This window comes from Hippopotamus amphibius, chromosome 16, assembly GCF_030028045.1.
Source record: "Hippopotamus amphibius kiboko isolate mHipAmp2 chromosome 16, mHipAmp2.hap2, whole genome shotgun sequence".
In the NCBI taxonomy this organism is placed as follows: domain Eukaryota; kingdom Metazoa; phylum Chordata; class Mammalia; order Artiodactyla; family Hippopotamidae; genus Hippopotamus; species Hippopotamus amphibius.
Window position 1 is genome coordinate 31,782,785 of NC_080201.1, and position 26,821 is coordinate 31,809,605.

A 26,821-nucleotide genomic window follows, 5' to 3' on the forward strand; every position below is an offset into this window, starting at 1 on the left:
AGTACTTTATAAGGAATCAAATACATACAGGATGACACCCTCCTTATGAGATACTCTTCTTCAAAGAATATCTGACCTTATATTCAAGCACATATGATGCGTGTGTGTATGTGGCATATCAATGGCACATAGGTATGTGTACACAGACACACATACACACAGAAATCATCTATACACTAGAGAATTTTTCTGAAAGAAAAAAAAACATAAAAGGCAGAAACAAATGATTTTCAAATAAAACTGCAATACAATGCGTATTCAGGATGTTATCAGCCACTAATGCACTTTTATAAGAATTAGAAAATGGTGTGCCTTTCTCAGACCTGATGCCCCCTACTCCCAAGAGCACGACTTGGGGGACACAAATTGGATTTTAGCCCCAACTTGCCCCAATGGGCACTGTCTTTATGCAGTGAACAACCTGCTCAACCAGACATGGGGGCCCTGAGAATCATCCTCTCCCATCCCTGGGCAGCTTTCTCTCACCAACCCATCAAAGAATAGTCCAGAGCAAACAAAGTTCTTTCTAGATCTTGTGTATAATTATCCAAAGTGAATAAAGAAAAAAGGGAATAGAAAAATAGCAACCAGTTGACTTAAGAGAGGCAAAAGAGTAAATTTTACTCATGCAAAATTCTAGTCTGTGTACATAATTAAAGTTTTCTGCTTTGTCTAAAGGTACTTTCTTATCTGTAATGAAAGACTGGCTTACCAGTTAAACTATGAAGAGATTTCCTTTACGAAGGACATATAATACTAACACAAACCATTGGTTTAGATAAATCACTGGTTAAGGGGTTTATCTGTTTTCCACATTAACCATTATTTGGGACACAGAAAGAACTAATGATATTTCCATACCTATACTTGCACATTTATACACTCCATCATGAAATTAATCAAGATCTATACCTCAATTTTCACTTCAAGCTCAGGAAAGCCTGCATTTTCCTATGACTCTTTTACCAGTCCTTTCTATAGACAGAACATTTAAATGCCAAAAAAAAAAGCTTTAATGTGTAAAAAAAAAAAAAAAAAACGTTAAAAGCCTTGAATAATGGAAATGCACATGATATCTCAGACCCTGAGATGGCTCCACCTTACAAAAACCACCTTAAAATCTCTTCAGGAGAGTCCATAAAGCTAATCTGTGTCTAAGAAGGAAGACAAAGGTACAGATTCCTACTAGGAATTACATATGCCACCTTGACCAGATTAAATAGCAAAAGACCTGTCCCAAAGATGAACAAGCACCACTGGAGGCAGAAATTCTCTTTATAATTAATACTTCAGTTAAATTATTATAAAAACAACCACTTAGCCCACTTGAGGTCAAGTGTATCAGACAGATATAAAACATTATAAGTTTGAAGGCTGTATCAAGAGGATAAAATTCTTTTTTTTTTTTAATATATAGTAGTCTGTATCTGTTAATCTCAAATTCCAAATTTATCCCTTCCTTTCCCTTTCCCCTTTGGTAACCATAAGTTTGTTTTCTATGACTGTGAGTCTATTTCTATTTGTAAATAAGTTCATTTATATCATTTTTTTAAAGATTCCACATCCAAGTGATATCATATAATATTTGTCTCTCTCTGCCTGACTTACTTCACTTAGTATGACAATCTCCAGGTCCATCCATGTTGCTGCAAATGGCATTATTTCATTCTTTTTTATGGCTGAGTAATAATCCATTTGTATACATATATACCACATCTTCTTTATCCATACCTCTGTCAATGGACATTTAGGTTGCTTCCTTGTCTTGGCTGTTGTAAATAGTGCTGCTATGAACATTGGGATACATGTGTCTGAAAGGATAAAATTCTACAAGAATGTTCCTACCACAGAGCAAGCAGAATATAAGTGGTCTTCCTCCACTGGGAATTTTAATTTTAATACTGTGAGCATGGTTATACTTTATGATAGGAGAGAATGGGGTCAGGAAATCACTCAATTTAAAGCCACACAGATGAAATCTGCTCTGTACGCCCACATTCACAACCTGCAATTCTACTGAATAACCAATGAGATCAATTATAAATAACACAATGTATCAACTTAAAAAGAAGTTTCGGTCATATCTGCCTTGGTGAAATCAATCAGGAATGATTACCAGATTAAACTGGTAGCTTGTGAACATCACATATTTCTTAACAACTAAGATTGCATTATAAAAAGGCATAGTCATTTTGGGCATGACCACAGAGAAACAAGCCCTCCCATACTCAGGAGTGCAAAAAGGTACAACTCTGATACAGGGCAACTGACACCTCCCATTGAAATTCAAATGCATTCCCTTTGATCCCAAAATGCTACTTCTAAGGATTTTTATTTCTAACGTGTACCATGTTCTGAAGAATGTATGCACAAGTTTACACATCAGATCACTATTTGTAGACCAGAAGCTTGGAAACATACCAAAAACCACTTAGTTGCACACTTGAAAGGTTGAATTTTACCGTATGTGCATTATATCCCAGCTGAAAAAGAAAGATTAGAAACAATGAGGAGGCTCCCTTTAGTGAAACAAAGGGCTCTCCAGGACACAGGAGGAAGTAAAAGGCACGGGACAGAATATCTGCTTGTATTTACATAGAGAAACATAAAGGATATATGACAAAGTCCTCAAGTGATTCTCTCAGGGGGGGAGGTGGGAAACAACTAGAAGGGGCCAGGGATGGAGCAAGGCTACACAAAAAGGTTTTTTTGTATTGTTTCAATTTCTGAACTCTGTAAACATATTGCATATTCAACATATCACCCACTATCCACTCAAGTATATCGCCTACTAATTCTTCACATAGAATTAAATATAAAGATGAAGACGACATGATTTTTGGCTTTATTTTAGAAACTGCATACTCTTGTGAAGTACGATAAAGTATTTTGGGGGTAGACTCTCGCAGACTAGCACAGTAAGGAGTGAAGGGAGGAAGAGAAACAGCTCTGACAATTTCTTTGTGTTAAATGTCAAGCAGTCAGTAAACACACACAACCTTCAAATGCACTCTGGAGTAGAGGCAGAAGGCGCTCAGGTTTGACTGTCAGATCTGGCTAACTGTTGCTCCTCGGCCTGAGATACAGATAAATCCACACAGCTGGGCCCTACAGCACATTGCTCTGCTCACTTGCTTCTTTCCTGTCACCCTGGTGTCAAATACATCAAGCTGTTCACATGCCACACAGAAAGCCAGGGGGAGCCTCAGCTCTCCCACCTGCAGAAGCCCTGAAGACCACTCTGTGAGGGCTATACCCACCGCCATAGCTCCTGCAAGGAAAGGGTACACAGACAAGGCCTTAAGTAAAACACATGGTGACTCAAAACCACAAAGGCTGGATGTCAGAAACGGTAACCCTAGTAAGCTTCTGACTCACTGTGAAAAGTTAAGTTGTATCTGAGCTTCCATATCTTGTCAAACAGGCATATAGTCTGAGACTCTTACAGTAATTACATAAAAAGATTACCTGGATCATGACTCATAATGTGAGGGTGTGTCTCTCACAGATGAAGTGTATTTTCCGTCCCACTGCTGTCTCTTCAGCCTCATCAGATTATGCTAACAGCTCTTATTCTTTATTCATTTTTCATTTTCCACATAATTTTTAAACTATGAATCACATTTTGTCAGGTTCAGTAAAAAATTAATTTTGTTGTCTGAGTCTTCAAAATACAATCACAAATAAAGGCTTATGAATGTTCAGTATAAAAATAATCACCTGATCTTCTGAGGGTTTCAAATAATAAGTGGGAAAATTGACCTAGCCCTTAAGCAGGGCATGAGTGAGTAAGGAAAACCTCCCTGAGGAAGACACATCAAAATTAATACCAGAAAGATGGGTGAGAAGTAGCTAAGCCAAAAGAAGTATAAATAAATATTTCATATATCCATATGCCATACTTGCTTTAAAAAGAAAAAAAAGTATCTCAACGAAGAGCATTCATGTTCCTTTACTCATTGAAAAGATGGCATGGTAAAAATAAACAGAATTTGGAGGGAAGAATAGAATTTGCATCCCAACTTTATCACTTCCTAGATGTAGTACCATACCTGAATCGATCTCTCCAAACCTCACTTTATTCATCTGTAAAACCCTGTTTCACAGGGTGTTGTGAAGATTAAATAAAATTAATTACATATATTAGAGCATTTTATGAACTATAAACTATGCAGATATTAGGCAAATCACATTCAAATGGAGGAAGGGGTCTATAACAAAGCATGAGCATCTAAGAAGCCTAACTGTTAGTTCTAACACCAGTACTGCCAGCCTAGATATACGATTTGGGACTAGTTTCTTATCTCCCTGTGACATATAAATGAAGTAGTACCTATAGAGATGGACAAACATTGCCAAGCACATAAAAAACCCTCAATACACTTTGGCAACCACTTGTTACTGTCATTTACCCATTTCTGAAAAGGACAGTTTTATTTATTAGTTGTGAATTATTTATAAGCAATCCTATGTGTCACTCATCTAATTACACTTTACGCCATAGAACAATGCTACATGAGAAATTCAGATATTAATTTCCCTAGGTGAACTACAGCAGAACTTCATAAAAACTCTTCATGAAACATTATGTATATAAAATGCCTCAATTAACTACACTGGTGATAAAAATTAAAATTATTGTGAAATTTTAGGACAGATGAAGAAACAAAGGCCCATCCAGAAATACAAAGTGACTGGCAAGAAATTACACTACTGGTCACAACTAATAATCTTACTCTCTAAGTATAAAGGTCATTTCCACTACACTCTACCACACAACCCTGAGACGAGAAACCTGATCTTTCAAGAATTGTTCAATTTTTCACTTTAAAAATAAACACATATAAATGCAAACATTTTAAATAATTTTAATGAAAATCAATCCTATTTTTTAAAGTTAAAACCAATGCTTACAACCACTACTTTTCAACTCTCAAGTCCTGGCTTTGGTAGCTCTACAATGCTTTCAAGAATTTTTTTTTTTAGCATTTCATGTTCAGTTTCTAATAATGGGAGCCTATGCTGCTGTAGACCAAAAATCCAGTAAAAAAAAAAAAAAAAAAACACACACACATATCCACAAATCAGGGAGAGTTTTCAGGAGGATTTTGCCTCAATAATGGTATATAATCAGCCCTTGACTACTGCTCTATTTCTTCAAAAACAGCTTAAAAGTGAGACTGAAAGGATCAAACGAATCAAAAACTACAAAGCATGGAAAGGAAGACAAGACTATAAGGCAAGGTGGTATGACTGATAAAGAAGAGAAAAATCAATCAATTGGAACCCACCCCAAAATGGCACAGATGACAGAATTAGTAGACAAGTACATTAAAAACAGTGATATAACTGTAGCTCATAAGTTCAAGAAGCTGGGGAAAGAGTGAACATGGTTAACAGAGAAAAAGAAATTAAATCAAACTTCCAGACAGGAAAACCACAATGTCTGAGATGAAATATAATCCTATCTTATTGGATAGGATTCAAAACAGATTAGATATCACAGAAGAAAAGAATAGCGAACACAAAGACATACAAATGTAAATTATCCAGTAGGAAACACAGGCAAAAAATAATTATTAGCGTATCAGTGAACCCTGGGATGACTTTAAGCAGTTTAATACATGTGACCAAAAGAAGAAAAGGAGAAAGAATGGGAGAAAGAAAAATACTGGCCAAGAATTTTTCATATTTGATGAAAACTATAAATCAGCAGATTCACGTTGTTCAAAGAACTACACACACACACACACACACACACACACACACACACACACACAAGGAAATAACACCAAGGCACAATATAACCAAAATGAGTGAAAAAGAGAAAAACTTTAAAGCAGTTGGAGAAAAAGAAATAGTATGTACACAGGAACAGATCATAACACACAATATTTTGTTGAAAGCATGTTACCCAGAAGATAGTGAAGAAACATTTTCAAACAACTGAGAGAAAAAAAATTGTCAAAATACGTTTCTATCCCAAGCCAAAATATCTTCCAAAAACAAAGGCAAAATAAATACTTTTTCGGATACATAAAAGTAGAAATTCAATACCAGCAGAGCTTCATTGTAAGAAATGATAAAGGAAGACCATCAGGTAGAAAGAAAATGACACTAGATAAATCTGAGTCTTCACAAGGGAATGAACAGCATCACACATAATAACTATATTTGAAATAAAGACTTTATTCCTTACTATATAATCTTTATAAAAGATAACTATTTAAAGCAAAAATAATAGTACATTGCTGGGTTTATAATATATGTAGAAGTGAAATATATAACAACAATAACACAATGGTTAAAACAGAGTGGAAGTATACTGTAAGATTCTTAAACTACATGTTAAGTGCAATAGTACTACTTCAAGGAAGAATCTATTAAGATAAAGATGGATACTAGAGGACTTCCTAGGTGACGCAGTGTTAAAGACTCCGCCTGCCAATGCGGGGACATGGGTTCGACTCCTGCCCTGGGAAGATTCCACATGCCATGCAGCAACTAAGCCTGTGTGCCACAACTATTGAGCCTGTGCCACAACTACTGAGCCCATGTGCCACAACTACTGAAGCCCACGTGCCTAGGGCCCATGCTCCACAACAAGAGAAACCACTACAATGAGGAGCCTGCGCACCACAATGAAGAGTAGCCCCCACTTGCAGCAACTAGAGAAAGCCCATGTGCAGCAATGAAGACCCAATGCAGCCAATAAATAAATTAAATAAATAAATACATAAATTTATTAAAAAAAAAAAAGATGGATACTAGAAACCCTAAAACAACCATAAAGTAACAACAAAGAGTTATAGGAGATAAGCCAACAAAGGAGATAAAATAGAATCATGAAAAATCAAACCAAAAAGGCAGAAATAGAGAATAAAAGAGAACAAAGGGCAAAAAGTAAACTGGTAGGATTCAATCCAACCATACAAACAATCATATTTAATGCAAACAGTCTAAACAACTCAATTAAAAGGAAGAGACTGCCAGATTAAATGTGAAAAATCAGTATCCAACTATATCCTGCCTATGAGATATCAACTTCGAATATAAAGAAACAAATAAGTTAAAAGTAAAAGGATTGGTACAACAATGTGAATGTACTTAATGCCACAAAACTGTACACTTTTAAAAAGTCTTATGCATATTTTATCACAATAAAAAAAGATTTTAAAAGGTAAAAGGATGAAAAAAATATTTACCACAGTAATACTAATCAAAAGAAAGTTGATGTAGCTATATTGACACCAGAAAAAATAGGCTTCAGAGCAAAAAATATTATAAGGGGTAAAGAGTCATTTCATAATGATAAATGAGTCAATTCATCAAGAGAACAAACCAATCTTAAATATCTATGCAACTAATAATAGATTTATCAAATACATTAAGCAAAAGTTGATAGAATAGCAAACAGAAATATGGTTGACCCTTGAATAACACAGGGGTTAATCCACATAAAACTCATAGTCAGCTCTCTGCATCCACAGTTCCTCTGCTTCCACGGATTTAACCAACTGTGGATCATCCAGTACTACAGTATTTACTACTGAAAACTATCCACATTATAAGTGGACCCACACAGTTCAAACCTATGTTGCTCAAGGGTCAAGAGTAGATGATTCTACAATTATAGTCGATATCCCTCTCTCAATAATTGATAGAACAAGTACTCGGAACACTAGTAAGATTACAGAAGACTTGAACAACACCATAAACTAACTTGACACAATTGACATTTATATAACACTTAACCAAACAGCAAAACACATATGTTTCAAATATGCATAGAACATTTGCCAAGATAGACCATATCTTGATATCAATAGATTTAAAAGGATTCAAATCATTAAAAAAAAAAAAAGAAAAAGAAAAACATGTTCTCTGTGGGAGAATGATGTCAGGAACATGGCCAAGTAGGATATCACTTGACTGTATGCCCCGCTCAACAAAAAACAACTTGGCATCCAACCACAGACAAAAGTGCCTTCTGTGGGAGCTGTATGATCCACCATCACACTCCAGGGACCAAGGAGGAGTCTTGTCCACCTGTGAGTCAGGAAATAGGCATACAGACCTCGGTCCCAGCTGTGGACCCTGAAGTGGCCCATGAACGGGCCCCAGCTCCTCTCAGTCAAGGTCCAGGAGGCCCTGGGGAACACCAACTTGGACAATCACCCACAGACAAGAAAGCCTTTGTGGAAGTCTAGGAGTTCACTGGAGAAGTTCCAGCACAGTGTTTGAGCAAAAATATCCAAGAGTGGACACCCTGGAGAGGGTAAGAGGAATGGTTTGACTTACCAACGTCACTCCTCCCACAAGGGAGCACAGCTCAGTGCCAAGAGAATCTGTCTTGGCCCATGATTTCTCCCACAGTAAAAAGTGAAACTGTGTGAGTGGGCAGCCAGCTTCTTCAGTTGTGTGGGATACTACCAAAGAGGCACATTTCTCTCTCACTCCATTAAAAGTACTAAATCATGAGCTGCACGCCTGGGGCAGGGCGGAGTGCCAAGGTGGCAGTGAGAGGCTGAGAGGATGGCAGCCAGGGATTGGAATGAATATATTAAAGGGATGTATATCCTATTAACCATATCATGGACTTCATCAAGGGGCCCACCCACAAGATACTGGGGTTGTCCCATCAGCTGATCTCCCAACTGGACCATGGACACTGCCAGGGCTCCACAAGCATCACTCACAAACACTCCCATTCTCCCATTCTGTGGCAGGCTCCCTATGCATGCTCCTGGTGGTGGTGAGAGCAAGCTTTTGCACACAGCTAGTGAGCATGCTCAGAAAGCCATTCTGAATCTGTGGACCAGAGACAGACCACAAATGTGAGCATTCAGCACTGCCCTTGGGAAAGCAAAAGGGAGGCTGTCAGTACTCAACCTGGTACTTTGCAGGAATGAGAGAATACAAGAGTATTCTTGTATACAAGAGTATACAAGCTTAAGAATTCTGCCACAAGAGGCAGCAAGAAATGTGGAGCAGGGGTATCCAAAAAGGTCTGAGAAAACCTCAGAATCCCTATCATGGCTGTCAGAAGGAATTTCTCTCTGTAAGTCAGTCAGTTAAGACTAGAGGAGGTGAGTGCTATCTCAGATACAAAGACAGCAAAGGTAATACTTCAAGGAATATGAAAAATGAAGGACACGACACCATCAAAGGATAGTAATAATTTTCCAGTAACTGACTGACATGGAGACCTATGATTTGCCCAATAAAGAATTCAAAATAGTTGATTTAGGAAAGCTCAATAAGCTATAAGAACATACAGAAAGACAACTCAAAGAAATTAGGGAAAAAAATCACAAACAAAATGAGAAGTTAAACAAAGAGACAGAAATGATAAGAAACCAACAAATTATAGAAAAATACAGCTGAATGTATGAAATTATCAATGAAATAAAAAGTGCAACAGAGAGTATCAATAGCGGAATGGATTAAACAGAAGAAAGAATCTGTGAAGAGAAAACAGGACTTTTGAAATTATCCAGTTAGAGAACAAAGAAAAAAAATGTAAAAGAGTGAAGAAGTCCTATGTGAAATGTAAGATACCATCAAGAGAAGCAGTCTGTGAACTACTGGAGTCCAAGAAGGGAAAGAGAGTGAGAAGAGGGCAAAAAGCATATTTAAAGAAATAATAGCTGAGAACTTCCCAAATATAGGGAAGGATCTGGCCATCCAAATTCATGACGTATAGGTTCCCAAACAAACTCAACCCAAAAAATTCTAACTCAAAACACATCAAAATAAAACTGTTAAAACTCAAAGACAAAGAAAGAATCTCAAAAGCAACAAGAGAAGCCTATTACTACAAGGGAACCCCCATAAGGCTGTTGGATTTTCTCAGCAGAAACTTTACAGACCAGCAGATACTGGAATGATATATTCCAGGTGCTGAAAGAAAAAACCTGCCAACCAAGAATACTTTATTTGGCAAAGTTGTCCTTCAAAAATGAAGAAAAAAATATTTTCCCAGACAAGCAAATGCTGAGGGAATTCATCTTCACTGCATCTGCCTTACAAGAAATACTGAAAGGAATTCTTTAAGCTGAAATGAAAGGACACTAAATTAGTAACACAAAAATAGGCAGAAATATACAACACACTGATAACATATATAGTAAAATTCAAAACTCTGATACTGTAATATGGTGATGTGCTAACCACTTATCTTTAATATAAAGACTGAAATAGTTTAGTAAAAATATTTTTTAAACTATACCTACAATAATTTACTAATGAAGACACAATATACAGAGAGGCAAATTTTGACATTAGAAAAATAAAAGGAGAGGAATAAAAGGGTATTTGTATATGCAACTTATCAGCATAAGATAGATTGTTACATGTATAAGATGTTTTATGCAAGCCTCATGTTAACCATAAAGCCAAACCCTGCAGTCAATACACAAACATAAAGAAAAGGGAATCAAAGCATGCCACTACAGAAAATCATCAATTCACAAAGGAAGACAGCAAGAGAGGAAGAAAAGAATAAAGGCACTACAAAACAGCCAGAAAATAATTTAAAAGATGGCATTAGTAAGTCCTTTCCTGTTAATAATCATTCTAAATGTAAATGGATCAGGGGCTTCCCTTGCGGTCCAGTGGATAAGACTTTGTCTTCCAAAGCAGGGGGTGAGGGTTCGATCCCTGTTCGAGGAGCTAAGATCCCACATGCCTTGCAGCCAAAAACCCAAAACATAAAATAGAAGCAATACTGTAACAAATTCAATAAAGACTTTAAAAAAAATTGGTCCACATCAAAAAAAAAAATCTTAAAAAAAAAATCAATTTAAAAAATGTAAATGGATCAAATTCTCCAAATAAAAGACACAGAGTGGCTGTATGGATTAAAACAAAACAAAACAAAACAAAAAAACAACAAAAAATGCAATTCTCTGCTGCCTACAAAAGACTCAAGATTTAAGAATTCACATAGATTCAAAGTAAAGGGATGGAGAAAGGTATTCCATGTAAGTGGTAACCAAAAGAGAGTTATACTTAGGGTACAGGGAAGCTATACTTAGATGAAATAAACTTTAACTCAAAAGCAGCAACAAGAGATAAAGAAGGGTCATTATACAATGATACAGGGGTAGATTCATCAAGAGGATATAATAATCATGAATATATATATGCCCAACATTGGAACACCTAAATATATTAAATAAATAGTCATCCCTCGGTAACCATGGAAGAGTAGTTCTAGAATCCATCTCAGAAACCAAAATCTGAGTATGCCCAAGTCCCATAGTTGGCTCTCTATATTCATGGGTTCCACATCCAGGGATTCAATCAACTGCAGACTATAAACTTAGTACACAATCCATGCTTGGCTGAATCTATGGATGCAGAACCCATGGATATGGAGAGCTGATTGTATATTTATTGAAAAAAATCTGCATAAAAGTAGACCTGTGCAGTTGAAATCCATGTGGCTCAAGGGTCAACTGTACTAACAGATTTGAAGAGAAAAACAGACAACAATTCAATAATAGTGGGGATTTCAGTACCACACTTTCAACAATAGATTATCCAGACCATAAACCAATACGAAAACATTGGACATGAACTATACTTTAAACCCAATGGACTTAATATACATATACAGAGCATATCCAGTAGCAGCAGAATACACATTCTTCTCAAGTACACAAAGCACATTCTCCAGAACAGATGTATGGTAGGCCATAAAGCAAGTCTCAGCACATTTAAGAAGACTGAAATCATACCAAGTACCTTTTCCAACTACAATGGTATGAAATTGTAATGCAGTAACAGAAGCAAAGCTGGAAAATACACCAATACATGCAAATTAAAAAACAGACTCCTGAACAATCAATAGATCAAAGAAGCTATAAAAAGAGAATTTCAATTCTATCTTGAAGCAAACAAAAATGGAAACTCAACATACCAAAACTTATCAGATGCAGGAGAAGCAGTTCTGAGAAGAAAGTTTATAGTGATAAATGCATACATTAAGAAAACAAAAAGCTCTCCAATAAACAACCTAACTTCACCCCAAAGAAACTATAAAAAAAAAAAAAAAACTAAGCCCAAGGTAGCAGAAAGAAGGAAATAACCAAGATAAGAGCAGAAATAAATGAGAGTCCAGGACAAAGAAAGAAAAGAGAAGAAAAGAAAAGAAAAAAGAATCAACAAAACCAAGAGCTGTTTTTTTAAAAAGATAAGCTAAATTGGCAAACTTTTAGCTTACTAAGAAAAAAAGAGAGAAGATGCAAATAAAATTATAAATGAAAAAACAAAAATTACAAATGATAACATAGAAATACAAAGAATCACAGAACTACTAAGATCAATTATATGCCAACAAACTGAGTAACACAGAAGTGGATAAATCCCTAGAAACATTCCTCTACTGACACTGAATCACAGAGAAAGAAAATCTGAACAGACCAATAAGAACAAGTGAGGAGACTGAATGAGTAAACAAAAACCTCCCAACATAGATGATTTCACTGGTAAATCAAACATTTAAAGAAGATTTAATGCTCTTCTCAAACTCTTCCAAAAATTTAAAAAAAAAAAAAAGGAATACTCCCAAACTCATTATTAGCAAACCAAATTCAACAGCACATTAAAAAGATCATACACTATGACCTAAAAGGACTTACCCCGGGATGCAAGGATGGTTCAGCAGATGCAAATCAATAAATGTAATACATCACATTAATAGAGTATAAGATAAAAATTATATGATCATCTCAACAGATGCTGAAAAAGTATTTGACAAAATACAACATCCCTGCATTATAAAAACTATTCAAAAAATTGGGTATAGAAGGAATGTACTTCAACAGAATAAAGGCCATATAGGACAAGCCCACAGCTACAACATACTAAATATTCACAGCTTTTCCTCTGAGATTATGACAAGGGTACCCACTTTCACCACTCCTATCCACAACATGATACTGGAAGTCATAGCCAAAGCAATTAGGCAAGAAAAAGAAATAACGGACATCCAAATAGAAAAGGAAGAAGTAAAGCTGTCTCTGCAGATGATATGATCTTGTGTACAGAAGATTCTAAACACTCCACTAAAAACCACTAGAACTAATAAACAATTTCTGTAGGATAAAAAATCAACACACAGAACTCTGTAGTGCTTCTTTAAACTAACAATAAAACATCTGGGAAAAAACTAAAGAAAATAACCCCATTTAAACAGCATCATCAACAATAAAATACTTAGGAATAAATGTAACCATGAGAATCCAAAAATAGACCCTCCTATTTATGGTCAATTGACTTTTGACAAAGATTCAAAGTTAATTCAATGAAAAAAGAAAATCCTTTCAACAAACAGAGCTTGAAGAATTAGATAGCCATATTTAAAAAACAAAAGAACTTTAATCCACAACTTGTACTATATATAAAAATTAACTCTAAATGAGTATATCAATATAAAACCTAACCATAAATATAAATATTAAACCTAAAGTATAACATTGGTAGAAAAACATAACAAATTCTTTGAGTCTTTAGGGTAATCAAGGCAAAGCACAATCCATAATTAAACTTCATCAAATTCAAGAACTTCTGCTTTCAAAACTCTCAAAGCTAGAACTCTAATACACTGCTCCCACAAAAATAAAATGGTCTAACCACTTTGGAAGACAATCTGCCAATTTCTTAAAAAGTTAAGATATATACCTACAACATGACAGCACACATTCATACAAAAATGTGTACATAAATGTTCATAACAGCTTTATTTGTAACTGCCAATCCATTGGGAATAACCCAAATGTCCATTAACAAGTGAAGAGATAAAGAAATTGTAGTATATTGAAAAATAAAAACAGAAATTGTGGTATATCAATACAAAAATTCACTACCCAGTAATAAAAAGGAATAAACTATTGATACATACAACAACATGGATAAATCCCCAAATCCTATGCTGACTGAAGGAAGCCATGCCAAATCAAAGAGTACATACTTTCTGATTCCATTCGTGCAAAATTCCAGAAAATGCAAATTAATCAATAGTGACAGAAAGCAGATTAGTGGTTGCCTGGGGCCACTGTTGAAAGGAAGAGGGAAGGATTACCAAGAGGCACAAAAAAACTATAGGGTGTAATGATTATGTGCAGATTTTGATTCTGGTGGTGGTTTAAAAAGTATATACACATGTCAACACTTATCAAGAAAACTGTTTTTAAGAAAGGGGAAGGTGAGGATAATATGGCATATACAAAATTGGACTTCTTGTCATCTGGGGCATAAACTTTGGATTATCATTCAGTTTCCTTCATTGCTTTAGTCAGACTTTCTACTACTTGAGGCAATTTAAGTAATGTATATTTTTCTAGATATGTACATATTTCATCTAACTTAGTTCTCAAATATATCATATTTTCATATTATTCTTAGCAATACAGTAATGTGTCCTCTCTTGAGTCTCTAATATTGGATCACATGGCTTACTTCCTCCTTTCTCACATTCTCATTAATTATTGTTATCTACAGTTCTGGTTTTGCACTTATTTTACAACAGAAAAGTAGTGTTTTAAACCAATAATTAAGTGAATTTTCCAATACATTTTATCAACTTCTATGCTCACCCTTTTTTCTTGTATTAAAAACCTTCCCTCTGGGTTCAATTTTCTTCTTGCTAAATTGCAACATATAAAAGTTTTCCTAGTGAGAGTCAGAGGGTAACCCTCCTGGTCTTTTTTATGGCCAAAAACACCTGTATTTTTTCCTCACGCTTGAATCAAAGACTACCTGAATTTTAAAAATTGAAGTTAACTATAATCTTCCCTTAGCACTCAGAACATTTTATTCCCCTGTCTTCTAGCATCTACTGTTACTAATAAGAGCCTTCCTTTTGTATATATGCTGCATTTTTGGAGTGTGACTCTCTTAAGGATTTTTTTTCTTTATATCCCTTATATTCTAGTTTCAACATTATGGTATTGCTCAAAGTATCAGAGGACTCATCTCTTTCTTTAAATAAGGAAAGTTCTCAACTCCTGGTTCTTCAGATTTTGTTTCTCCCTCATCACCTCCATTTTCTTTTTCTGGAACTACTATTAGACATTTGGTGGAACCTCTCAATCTATCCTCCAAGTCTCCCAACTGCTCTCTTTTTTTTCAATCTTTTGTCTCTTTATGCTACACTGTGGGTGAATTCCTCAGTACTCTCCTCCAATTCATGAGTTCTCTTTCTAGTTGAATCAGGGCTAAAGTTCATCCCATCTATTGAGTTTATTATTTCTATGACTATACTTTTCATTTCCAAAATCTGTACCTGGCTCTAAGCTGTTCCTATTCCATTTCTGCATTTGGGAGCATTTTTAAATCTCATTTTTTATCAATATGTTGCCTTTTCTTAGCCCTCTGAATTTCTTGAACATGACTGTTTCAATCTTTGACTGAATATTCTATAAAATCAGTCTCACCTGGAATGAATTTTTTATTCACACTGTTGATTCTGTTTGCACTTGTTTTCCTTAAGTGTTTCCGTATTTTGTTTTGAAGGCTAATTCTGAGTGGATTTTTTTTTTTTTTTTTTTTTTTTTTTGGTCTTTGTTTTTTTTCCCCTTCTCTCTCTTCAGTGTGTTCACCTTTCCCTCCCTGGTGGTTCAGCAGTTTCCTCCATGAGGACCCTATACCAGCAGTGCAGGACCAAGCTTCATAAATGGTGATGTGAAGCACTATATTCTCTCCCTCATCACTCCACGATCAATCAGCCTGACTCAGTTTTTACTCTTGAAGGTTTACCTGTCTTCTGTCCCTCAAAACCCATAGCTCTATATAAGCTATATTTCTGACAGGGTGGTCTTTTTTCAGTCTCCTTTTATGAGAAGTACAACTTCACCTCCACCACTGGCTTCACACAGTAAGCCTAGCTCTGGTCCCATCTCAAGTGGTAAATCTTTGCCCCTGTGACTCACAGGACTTAAACGCACCTTTTGTTTCCACACCAGAAGCCCTTGCAAGACCACAGCGTCAGTTCAGCTTATCCCTTTATATTCTGTTCTTTTTCTGCTCAACAACAATATCTTCCCTGTAAGCCTAGCTATGACTCTTTTATTACCTTTTATTCTTTTAATGTGTTCTCTCTCACTGACATTGTTTGGAGAAGAAGTCATACATAAGCTGTGAGCTTAACTGCACCATTTAACAAGAAGGCACAGGTGATTTCTTTACGACAAAAATTTTTAGCAAGAGATTCACTAGGTCAAAAGGTATGCTCTTTTAAAGCCTCTTGATTCAGATTGTGAAACTGCCCTCCAGGAAAACGGTATCCGTTTCATTCCATCAATAGACAATAACCATTTCTTCATATATCCAAATACCAGTTATTATCAAACTTTTAAATCTTTAGCAAGTTGATAAATGAAAAAGCAAGTTCATCCTAATTTATATTTCTTTGATTTTTATTTAGGTTGAGTAACTTATACATTAATTGCCATCTGCAGTAGCTCTTTTGTGAAATGCTTGCTCATGTCTTTTGTCTTTTTTTTTTCCGTTCTAAATTTAAGAATCTATATTTTATGTCCATGTAAAGACAATAAAGCTGGGTCTTATGCAAGCTGATTAGTTAGAATTTATTTCTCCTTCATTCTTTTATTATGAGCACCTTTCTAACAAATTATTTACTTACTAATGGAGTTCATCTCTCTTGCATCAAGCTGTAAAACTACATTTTTCAGCACTTTTTAAATGTCCTCCCTAAGACAGCACCTTTCCCTACACCTCATACTTTCCCAAGTACTCCAGCAAGTTAGCATTCTTTGGTCTCATAAATTACTCTTTCAGGGGAAATTTTTTTAAATAAGTAAAACCACAGGCACAAAATATACACTTCAGCTCTTCAGATAATAATTTGACTATCAAGACCTATTTACCTCACCAACTTCATCTTAAGTTCCAGCCTACAATCATCAATTTTAAGATTGTAGTCCAAGTTTCAAAAGAGCAGAAAGTTTCCTGAAGAGAAAAATTTCAATGATGAAAACCAGCCAAACAGGATCTAAAAAGAAATAAAGGTCGGGAATTGATTGGGGAATGGACTGGAATTTGGGGGGAAAGGCAGTTTACACTTGTGAAGAATATAATATTAATATCAAAGCAATAAGTACCTTTAACAAAAGGTTGGGTTCTTCACTCAGGGATAATGACTTAGAAGAATGCTAACATCTTTGGACTTCATTTGGAGTAGCTGCCTTATAAACTACAATTTCCTTGCGCCACCTCCATGTATTCTACCGAAAACAGAGATAATCATTTACTCAAGATTCTTCTCCACAACTAAAGTACTGCCCATAATTTTTTTCAGTGAATACAAGAGCAAGGGCAATACCATTCCAAACCATAAGAGTGATAACAGGTTAATTAAAACTCCTTCATTGCCACTGTACCTTCATTCTAGCTCCAAGGACCAAATAATGGACCCCTTACATTTCCAAGAGGAGAAAAACTCTCCTCTTGGCCACACCTGTTTAGCCGAAAAAGTCAACTTCTCCCAATCTTGTTTCAATCTTCAGGGAACTTTCCACCTGGAAATTTGATATCTTAGTAGTCTACTCCAAGGTCAGAGGACAGAGCTCTATGATTTCACCACGTGTCTTGCCCAGCTTAGCATCGGTCTGATCAAACTAAGCACTTTCCTGCTAACAGTCCAACTGTAAATAATAACACTGGAGAACAGCAGAATTTCTGACTTCTTTGTAATTTTACAAAGCTTTAACTATTAAACCATGATCAAACAACCTGCCATGGGAAAGCAAAATGTACATGGTGTTGCAGTAAAGACATCAGTGAGTGACCTCAGTGGCTGTCCATTTAATTATCTTTAGCTCTTGACTGTCCCTCTCTGGCTCTCTGCGGTTTCCACAGCAAGTGCTGCATAATCAAACATTAAACACTTCCCCTCGTGTAGCCACAACTGAATTATACAAGACATGATATATTACTTTAACAACAACAACAACAACAATAGAAATCCCTTAGCTGCTGACACAGCTATAGCAACTATTAGTTTTGCCTAGCAGTGATGAAAAGATAAAGGAAAAAAATACCTGAAAGAATAAGTTATTTAATATCTATTTTATAGGTCTATAATACAAAGTAGATATTTCTTTTTATTTTCATTTATCCATTCCCAGGATTCCAGAGAGTCAATGCACACTCTTTTATTATCAAAATTTCTTGATGGAGGCATTGAGCAAAACTCTATAACTTCATCAGCATGTATTTAATCTTATTTCAATATGTGCATTTTATGTTCGCAAGTTTCCTTTTCCAGTTATATCACTAATGAGAAATTATCACTGCTGGCTTGTCTTGATAAAAAGTAAATAATAATTCTAATAAAGTTATTCTTCTTCTGCAAATATGCTAGGCAACCTAGCCTAACCATCACATCTGTTAATTTCATTGTGCTATAAAATATATATAAAACTGCAGTTTGAGATGTAATAAGCAGAGGACCAGTCTTCCCACTTAGTTATTCAGATTTTAACTTCAGACATACAGATACTTCTTTAAGTACCCTCCAAATAAAAGACAAAAAGGCAGGAGGCACAACCTAAAATAATGGTTAAGAGCACAGGCTCCAGACCTTATTGGTTCAAATCTTACTTCAGCCAATTACTAGCTGTGTGACCTTGATTAAGTTACTTAACCTCTCTGTGCCTCAGTATCCCCATCTAAAAAACAGATACAGTTATCATACTTACCTCACAAGGTTGTTATGAAAATTAAATGGGTTATTATTTGTGAATAAACAAATGTGTGTGCAATTCCTTTCAGAAAACAAACACTATATGTGTTTAATACATTTTATTTAATTATACATATTAATAAAAGTTTAAAAATAGACTAAAAACACCAACAAATTTGCCTGTCCCCATGGTCCCATTCCTTCTTTCCTTCCTTGGGGTCATGTGCCAGTCATCACAGTTCTATTTTATATCATCAAGCAACCTCTCCACAGGTCTCTTCTCTTCATCCTCTGTGCTTCAGACTTAGAAAAAAAAATCCTGCCACCCCAAGAAACTGCTAATTATGGGACTTCCCTGGTGGCGCAGTGGTTAAGAATCTGCCTGCCAATGCAGGGGACACAGGTTCAATCCCTGGGTTGGGAAGATCCCACATGCTGGGGAGCAACAAAGCCTGTGAGCCACAACTACTGAGCCTGCGCTCTAGAGCCCATGAACCACAACTACTGAGCCCACATGCCACAACTACTAAAGCCCGTGCACCTAGAGCCCATGCCTTGCAACAAGAGAAGCCACCACAACGAGAAGCCACCACACCGCAACGCAGAGTAGCCCCCTGATCACCGCAACCCAACGCAACCAAAAAATAAAAATAAATTCATTTAAAAAAAGAAATTGTTAATTAATTAGCTAATTAATTTAATCCTTCCTTGGCCTTTCCTACTTCCCACCCCAGCTACCATCCCAATGCGTTCTTTCTTTCCCTACCACACTTCCTGAAGAAGCATTTAAGACAAATGACCCAAGTTCTCACTGTGTTGTTTTGCCCTAACCCCCATTATGACCTGGCTTCTACCACTGTCATCTACTAAAAGGATTCTTCCCAAGATCAGTGGCCAGCTCCACTTGCTAGAATGCAGCATCATCCCCTCAGTTATTTGGGAAGCATTGGGCATAGTTAGGTACCTGCATCCCTTTCTCAAAATCCTCTTTTTCCTTGGTTTCTATAACATTCCCTCCCTTTTATTCCTTCAGCCTACCCTCCCTCCTTCTCAGTCTCTGTTGTGGGTCTTTCTTCCTCTGCCCTGAGTAACAGACATCCCTACCCTTCTCCTTCTCCCTCAACAAAACATTCTTCCTTTGGGCAACCTCTTCTTCTTCAAATGAGTCCATTATAGATTAACGCTCAAATCCTCAATCTCTAACCGAAGCCTACATCAAATTATCTCCAGGATGTTACAAAATGAAAGTCGCCACCAGCACTCAAGATTCATTAAGCTCAAAATCAAAGTCAACGCTTTCCTTTCCTAACTTCCTGAAGTCTGTTTCTCCTGTTTTTCATCTTAATGTCAGCAACCAGCCAGAGTGAAAATGTTGGAGTTCTGTCCCCCTGCTTCTTCTTACTCACTTCGTTCATGGTTGTTGACTGCAATAGGCACTTGTATCCATGCCAACTGTTAATCATTACAAAAATCTATAAGGATGAAGCAGATATCATTTACCCCATTTTAAAGACGTGAAAACCAAGACTTAGACAAAATACCTGGTTCAAGATCTCAAAGCTAGTAAAAGTCAAAGCTGGGATTTGAATATACACGTTTCATCTACTAAATGCAGGCTGCATAACCCAGTATGTTGGGAATATTTATTTAAACTTAAAGATGCACATTCCAACCACTGCCTCTACTGAGAGCCAGGTCCCAAGGAGAGAACAGTGATCATGCTAGATCTATCAAGACAGATATTCCTGCTATCACAGAACCCAATGCATTGGTAGAAGCATCAGACTATTAAATGAGCAAACTGTAATCAAACGCAAGAAGTCCTATGATACAGGAAGCAAAGACTAGCACCTAACTTAAAAGATAGGACACAGAGCTCCCAGGGAAGGCTTTCCAGAAGTAACATCTGAGCTGAGAACCCAAAAAGCAGTAGGTGTTAACCAAGCAGAGGGAAAAGTGGTCAAAAGTGTCTCAGTGATAACGGCTATTACCAATAAAAACAAATAAATAACAATTTGTCGGCATGAGCGTAGAGAAATTGAAACCCGTGTACACTGTTGGTGGGAATGTAGAGAAACTGAAACCCGTGTACACTGTTGGTGGGAATGTAAAATGGTGCAGATCATGATGGAAAACGGCCTGGGCATTCCTCAAAAAAATTAAAAATTCAATAACCATATTATCCAACAATTCCATTTCTGGGTATATGCCCAAAAGAACTGAAAACTGGGTTTCAAAGAGATATTTAAACACTCATTTTAATAACAGCCTTATTCACAACAGCCAAAAGACGGAAGCAACCCAAGTGTCCATCAAAAGACGAACAGATAAACAAAATGTGGTATATTCGTACAACTGAATATTATTCATCCTTAAAAAGGCAAGAAATTCTGATACTACTGTAACATGAAGGACCCTTGAGGGACACTATGCTAACTGAAATAAGCCATTCCAAAAGGATGACTGCTTACATGAGGTACCTAGAACAGTCCAACTCATAGAGACAGAAAGTAAAATGACATGGTCGTTTCCAGGGGCGGGGAAGAGGGGGAAATTGAGAGTTAGTATTTTTTTTTTTTTTTTGGCACACGGGCTTAGTTGCTCCGTGGCATGTGGGATCTTCCTGGAGCAGGGATCGAACCCATGTCCTCTGCATTGGCAGGCGGATTCTTAACCACTGCGCCACCTAGGAGAGTTAGTATTTAATGGGTACAGAGCTTCTGTGTGGGATGATGAGAAAGTTCTGGAGATGGATGGTAGTGATGGTTGCACAACAAGGTGCATGTACTTAATGCCACTGAACTGAACACTTAAAAATGGTTAAGGTGGCTAATTTTATGGTATGTGTATTTTACCACAATTTTTTTAAAGCATTCTGGACACTATGAAAAGTATGTGTGAGGATCAGAAAGCAAAAAATAAAAAAAGAACGTGGAGAATTTGAAGAAATCAGAAAGTTCGGGAAGGCTGGGGAAAAAAGACCCAAAACACACATTTGCAGTTGACGTGATTTCTAAACTAGATATGATCTTAAGCGTCTGAGGCCACATACTGTTCTCCAAATAGAGCAACCATGTATGATTTCTTGGCATCATGGAATTAGGCCAGAAAAAAAAAAAATGTTAACAATTGCTTAATCAGAAATGAGAGCCTTCTCGAGCTTCAAAGTTAGGAAACTTTCATCAAATTCCAAGAACGCTGTAAAGTTTTTCTAGGCTGAGGGTACAGAGGAATCTTACTCACATGAAGTCTAAACCACAAAGAGTCTTAGGGCTTCATCACAGCTCTCTGAAAAGACAAGTAGTACTTGTTGCTTTTGGAGAACAACCTAGCTTATAATGGGGGGAAAATGCTTTTGCCTGTGTTCTCTGAACATTTTGCAGATCTTGAGCTTACGTTACAGATCATTACAGCTCTGCTTGCAAGCAGGATTACACACGAGGTTATGCCAATGGTTCCATTTTCAGGGTATCTCTCTCATCCATAAAATTCAATTCAGGCTAAAAGCTGGCACACAAAGTCCTGGCTCAGAGAATATCTTTATTTATGCAGTATGTAAATGAGCATATACATAGTCATATATTTGTATGTTATGTAAATAAGCATATACACACATACACACACACAAAACGCAGGTAATAAGGAATAATTTTAAAAGTGTACAGCTCTAACAGATTTTAAGAAGCTTTCATCACTGCACTATATTACAGCTTTACAAATGTACTACAGTCTTAAACCAAAATATTTCATTTCCAAAATGAAATCTGGCATGTGATTAATTTGAGTACCTGGTTCTTATTACTTACTCAACAGGCCTGAATAGGAAAATACAATGTATCTGCACACTGAAAGAGAGCACAGTGTACCTACAAGTAAGAGACACATGCCCAAGCTCTCCCTATTCCCCAGGAGGTAACTGTCCCCATGAGACTGAAGAAGCATCCAGTACCAAGTATTTTCCAGGAAGACAGGGAAATGGAGATTGATGCTGAGCAAGAATAAGGTCAATTGGGGGCCTCTCTCACCTTCTGAGATGGCCCACACTGTGTCTGTGGAGTGCGTTTCTAAATGAATCTGCTTCTTACCTATCACTTTGTCTCTCACTGAATTCTTTCTGCGGTGAGACATCAAGAACCTGAGTTTCGTTAAGTCCTGAAACCAGGCAAGACACCAGCCTCCAGGACCTTCCCCGAGTTCCAAAGGGTGGATCTGAACAGTTGCTAATCAAGGGAGGAGCAGCCACACCTGAGGCAGGATTAAAGGGACCAGAGAAACTCATAAAGATTAGGAGACCAACCACCTGAGACCCTGCACACACCCTAATCCTATCAGCAACTCCACCCTTGAAATATTCTTATAAAACTCCTCATCAAATTCTTCCAGCTTGGGACGCATAGTTTTTCAAGACAGGACCTCGCTGTGTCCCCCTCTGCCTGGCAAAGCAATAAAGCTATCCTTTTCTACCTCAAAATAAGAAAAAAAAAGAATAAGGTCAATTTTGTATCAAAAGCAGAACAGCAGGTAGCCCAAGAGATAAAAGGAGGGCAAGAGTAAAGAAAGAGTAAAGATGAAAGAGAAAGAATTTACAAACTTTAGTTAAGGTTTAAACCTGAAGAAGACCCATCAGATTATAACTTCCTAAACTCAGGAATCTGTACAGTAGACTCCTAATTCGGTACACAGGTGCTATAAATGTTGACAGGACATCACTGAGGGAAGGAAACGTGGCCCACTTTGCTTCTTGTTGATTTTCACACCAAGCCTGCTACTCCCAACAAAAGCATGGCATTTCCGAATACCCACAATTTACGGTTAAGGGAAGCAAGGAGACTCAAGTGGGACAGGAAGCAGAGGGGCCAGCCCTAGAATTACCCAAGCATATGGAATCAGCATAACACGTCTCTGGATTTGCTCTGTCATAAACCAGCAACAATGAATAATTCAGTGTCCTTGACTGGTCTGAACCTTCACCACTCAACTATGGAGTCTAGACTCAATGGCCTTCTCTCTGATATTACAGTTTGGGGCTTGACCGAACTATAATTTCACTTGACTCACCTACTCTGCCAGGGACACACTACAGAGTCTAAGACGAAAGGTGTTTATATGATTAGTTAATATGCCCGACTTGCAGATGAACTAAAAGAGGGGGAAAAAGAAAAACTCAAAAGCTTAGGGAAAAACGTCACCTGCCAACATAGCATTAATCTCATCCATTCTTATCAATGTCCTTCCCCTTTCTGTTCAACATCAGGTCTCAAATTTAATCTTCTGAAACTATATGAGTCAGCCTGAAATGAACAATCAGGTTTGTGTGAAATCTAACACAAAAGAAAGTTAATTTTCCTCTTAAAATTCTACTTGCTCAATTTTCCTTGGGCCAAAAGGTACATGTATACTTAATGTTCAATGTCCAGCAAACCCTTAGTTTCCTTATCTGTACATTGTGTGGTAGTAGATGACCTCTATCTGAGGTCGCTTCCTGGGTGATTTTATGACCACCAAAACCAAAATTAGCTAGCAAATATTGGTGGCATGTTCCATTAAGAGGAACCCCTTGTCTTCCTTTGCCTCTTTCAACAACGTTAGGGCTGTGTGCACCTTTACCCTTGGATTCATAAGGTGAGGGTGTGAATTTCAAGCTCTTCCACAAAGACATGCAGGTTGTAAAGCAATGGCTGCTGGCCTGGAAACTGAAGGTGCATGGTTTTTATGAGGATGATGTTTCTAAAGGACCAGTGCACAAGTTACACTCAGCATCTCTGCCATCTTATGTTCCAACATTAGGTCAGGAAGAACCGGCTTCAAGTTAATGGTTTCAGAGTACCAGCTATTAGCATTTCAGTTTGCCTTTATGTTCTCCCCCTCTGTTTCTGACTGTTACCTATTAAAATTTCACAGTAACAGAGACTATCCAAGTGGATCACTGAATTCACAGCAGTCAAAAAGAATCCAGAGGAATAAATCAGACATTCCAAATGCATAATCGATGTCTGTGTTTATAAGAGAACACATTATCTCATAAACTAGATTTGAGATAATCTTCTCCTGAATCCTATTTCCTTCAAGAGCCAGAGCTGAATTTTCTGATTTTATTTTCATTATGCTCTGATCTGCCAAAAGACACACAGTGTGTGTTACCGTTTTGCCTTGAATCCACGTTGTCAGAAATGCCTGGACCCGCAGAACCATAGCCGTGCACCACTCTCAGCAACATACACGGCTCACTCCCTCCTCTCCTAGGACTCGCCATGCTTCAAAAACAGTCGTTTTCTCATTTATGGCCAATAATTCCATAATCCAACAAATTCTTTTTAAAGAATGTTCATCATAAAAAGAGTATGTCTGTGTGTGTCAGCTTTCTCATGCAAGTCTCTGAGACCACTGAACAATTTTCTCTATTGCAAAAATACATTCCAAATCCACCCACTTCTCTCCATTTCCACTGCTACACCCGTGGGGCAAGCCACCATCACCTCTTGCAGACCACACTCCAATAGCCTCCTCCTGGTCTTCCTCTGGTTCCCCGCCTACGGGCTACCCTCCACAGCAGTCAGAGCAACCTCTTTAAAGAAGCAGATCAGGGGGCTTCCTAGGTGGTGCAGTGGTTGAGAGTCCGCCTGCCAATGCAGAGGTCACGGGTTCGATCCCAGCTCCAGGAAGATCCCACATGCCGCGGAGCAACTAAGCCCGTGTGCCAAAAATAAAAAATAAATAAATAAATAAAACTATTCCCTAAGTTCTTTAAAAAAAAAAAAAAAAGAAGCAGATCAGGGACTTCACTGGAGGTCCAGTGGTTAAGACCTGCAATGCCAATACAGGGGGTGCAGGTTCAATCCCTGGTCTGGGAACTAAGATCCCCTATGCCACATGGCGTGGTCAAAAAATTAAATTAAAAAATTGATCAGATTAGATCATTCCCATGCTTAAAACCTTCTACCTTCCTCATGGTCTTCCACTGCACACAGAATAAAACCCAAACCCCTTACCGCGATTCAGCCCCAGCTATGTCTCCCAGCCATCGCAAGCCTCCCCTCATTCACTACTCACCAGTCATCAAGTCTTCCTTCTGTTCCTTAAACACTTTTCCTCTCCCGCTTTATGAGACTCTTTCTCATCAGTCTCTTCCCAAACCAGCCCACTCCTGGCCAGCCTATCAAAACCAGCATCCTCACTCCAGGCAATATCTACCATATATTCTGTTCCTTTATTTGTGCTTATTTTTTGTCTGTCTCTCCCACTAGACTGTATGCTCCTTGAAAGCAGAGATCAAGTCTATCTTCCTTTCTTCTTTCATTCATGACAGATCTTCCTCAACTTAGGATGAGAGTACATCCCGATAAAGCCATCATAAAGTTGGAAACATCATGTCAAAAACGCATTTAATACACCTAACCTACCAAACACCATAGCTTAGCCCACCTTAAACGTGCTCAGAAAACACATTAGCTTACAGTTGGGCAAAATCTTCTAACACAAAGTCTGTTTTATCATCAAAGGCTGAATATCTCATGTCATTTATTGCATATTGTACTGAAAGTGAAAAACAGAATGGTTGTCTGGGTACAGGATGGTTTTAAGCGTGTGGGTTATTTACCCCCGTGAGGGCGTGGCGACTGGGAGCTGTGGCTCGCTGCTGCTGCCCAGAATCACAGGAGAGGATCGTACCACATATGGCTAGCCTGGGAAAAGATCCATCTTCAAACTTCGAAGTACAGTTTCTAATGAATGTGTATGGCTTTCACACCATCGTCAAGTCAAAAAATCGTAAGTCGAACCACGGTAAGTCAGGGACCATACGTAATTATTTTGTGTCTATTTTGTGCAAGGCTAAGTTACTAGAATGTGGTAAAAACTAATGAGGCAAAAATCCCTTTCCTTATGTGCGGCCATCCTGCTTTGTTTATCACTATATCCCCAGTACGAGGTGGGCACACAACAAATATTTATTGAACGAATGAAACTTTGCGGTCATGTGATCCTCAAGTTTTACTGCTGTGCTTTACTATGGCTTTTAAGAATATTTTCATTAAAGCAATCAAGTTACTAATGAATGAAATCTATTGAGACTGGTCATATACATATGTAAAATACAGCCAATGACAATGT

General features: G+C 37.3%; 1 protein-coding gene across 6 annotated transcripts in view; it reads right to left on the reverse strand.

Annotated features, from left to right (window-relative positions):
- Window positions 1-26,821, reverse strand: part of FTO (FTO alpha-ketoglutarate dependent dioxygenase) — a 382,583-nt gene that overhangs the window by 275,371 nt on the left and 80,391 nt on the right. The window lies entirely within an intron of this gene.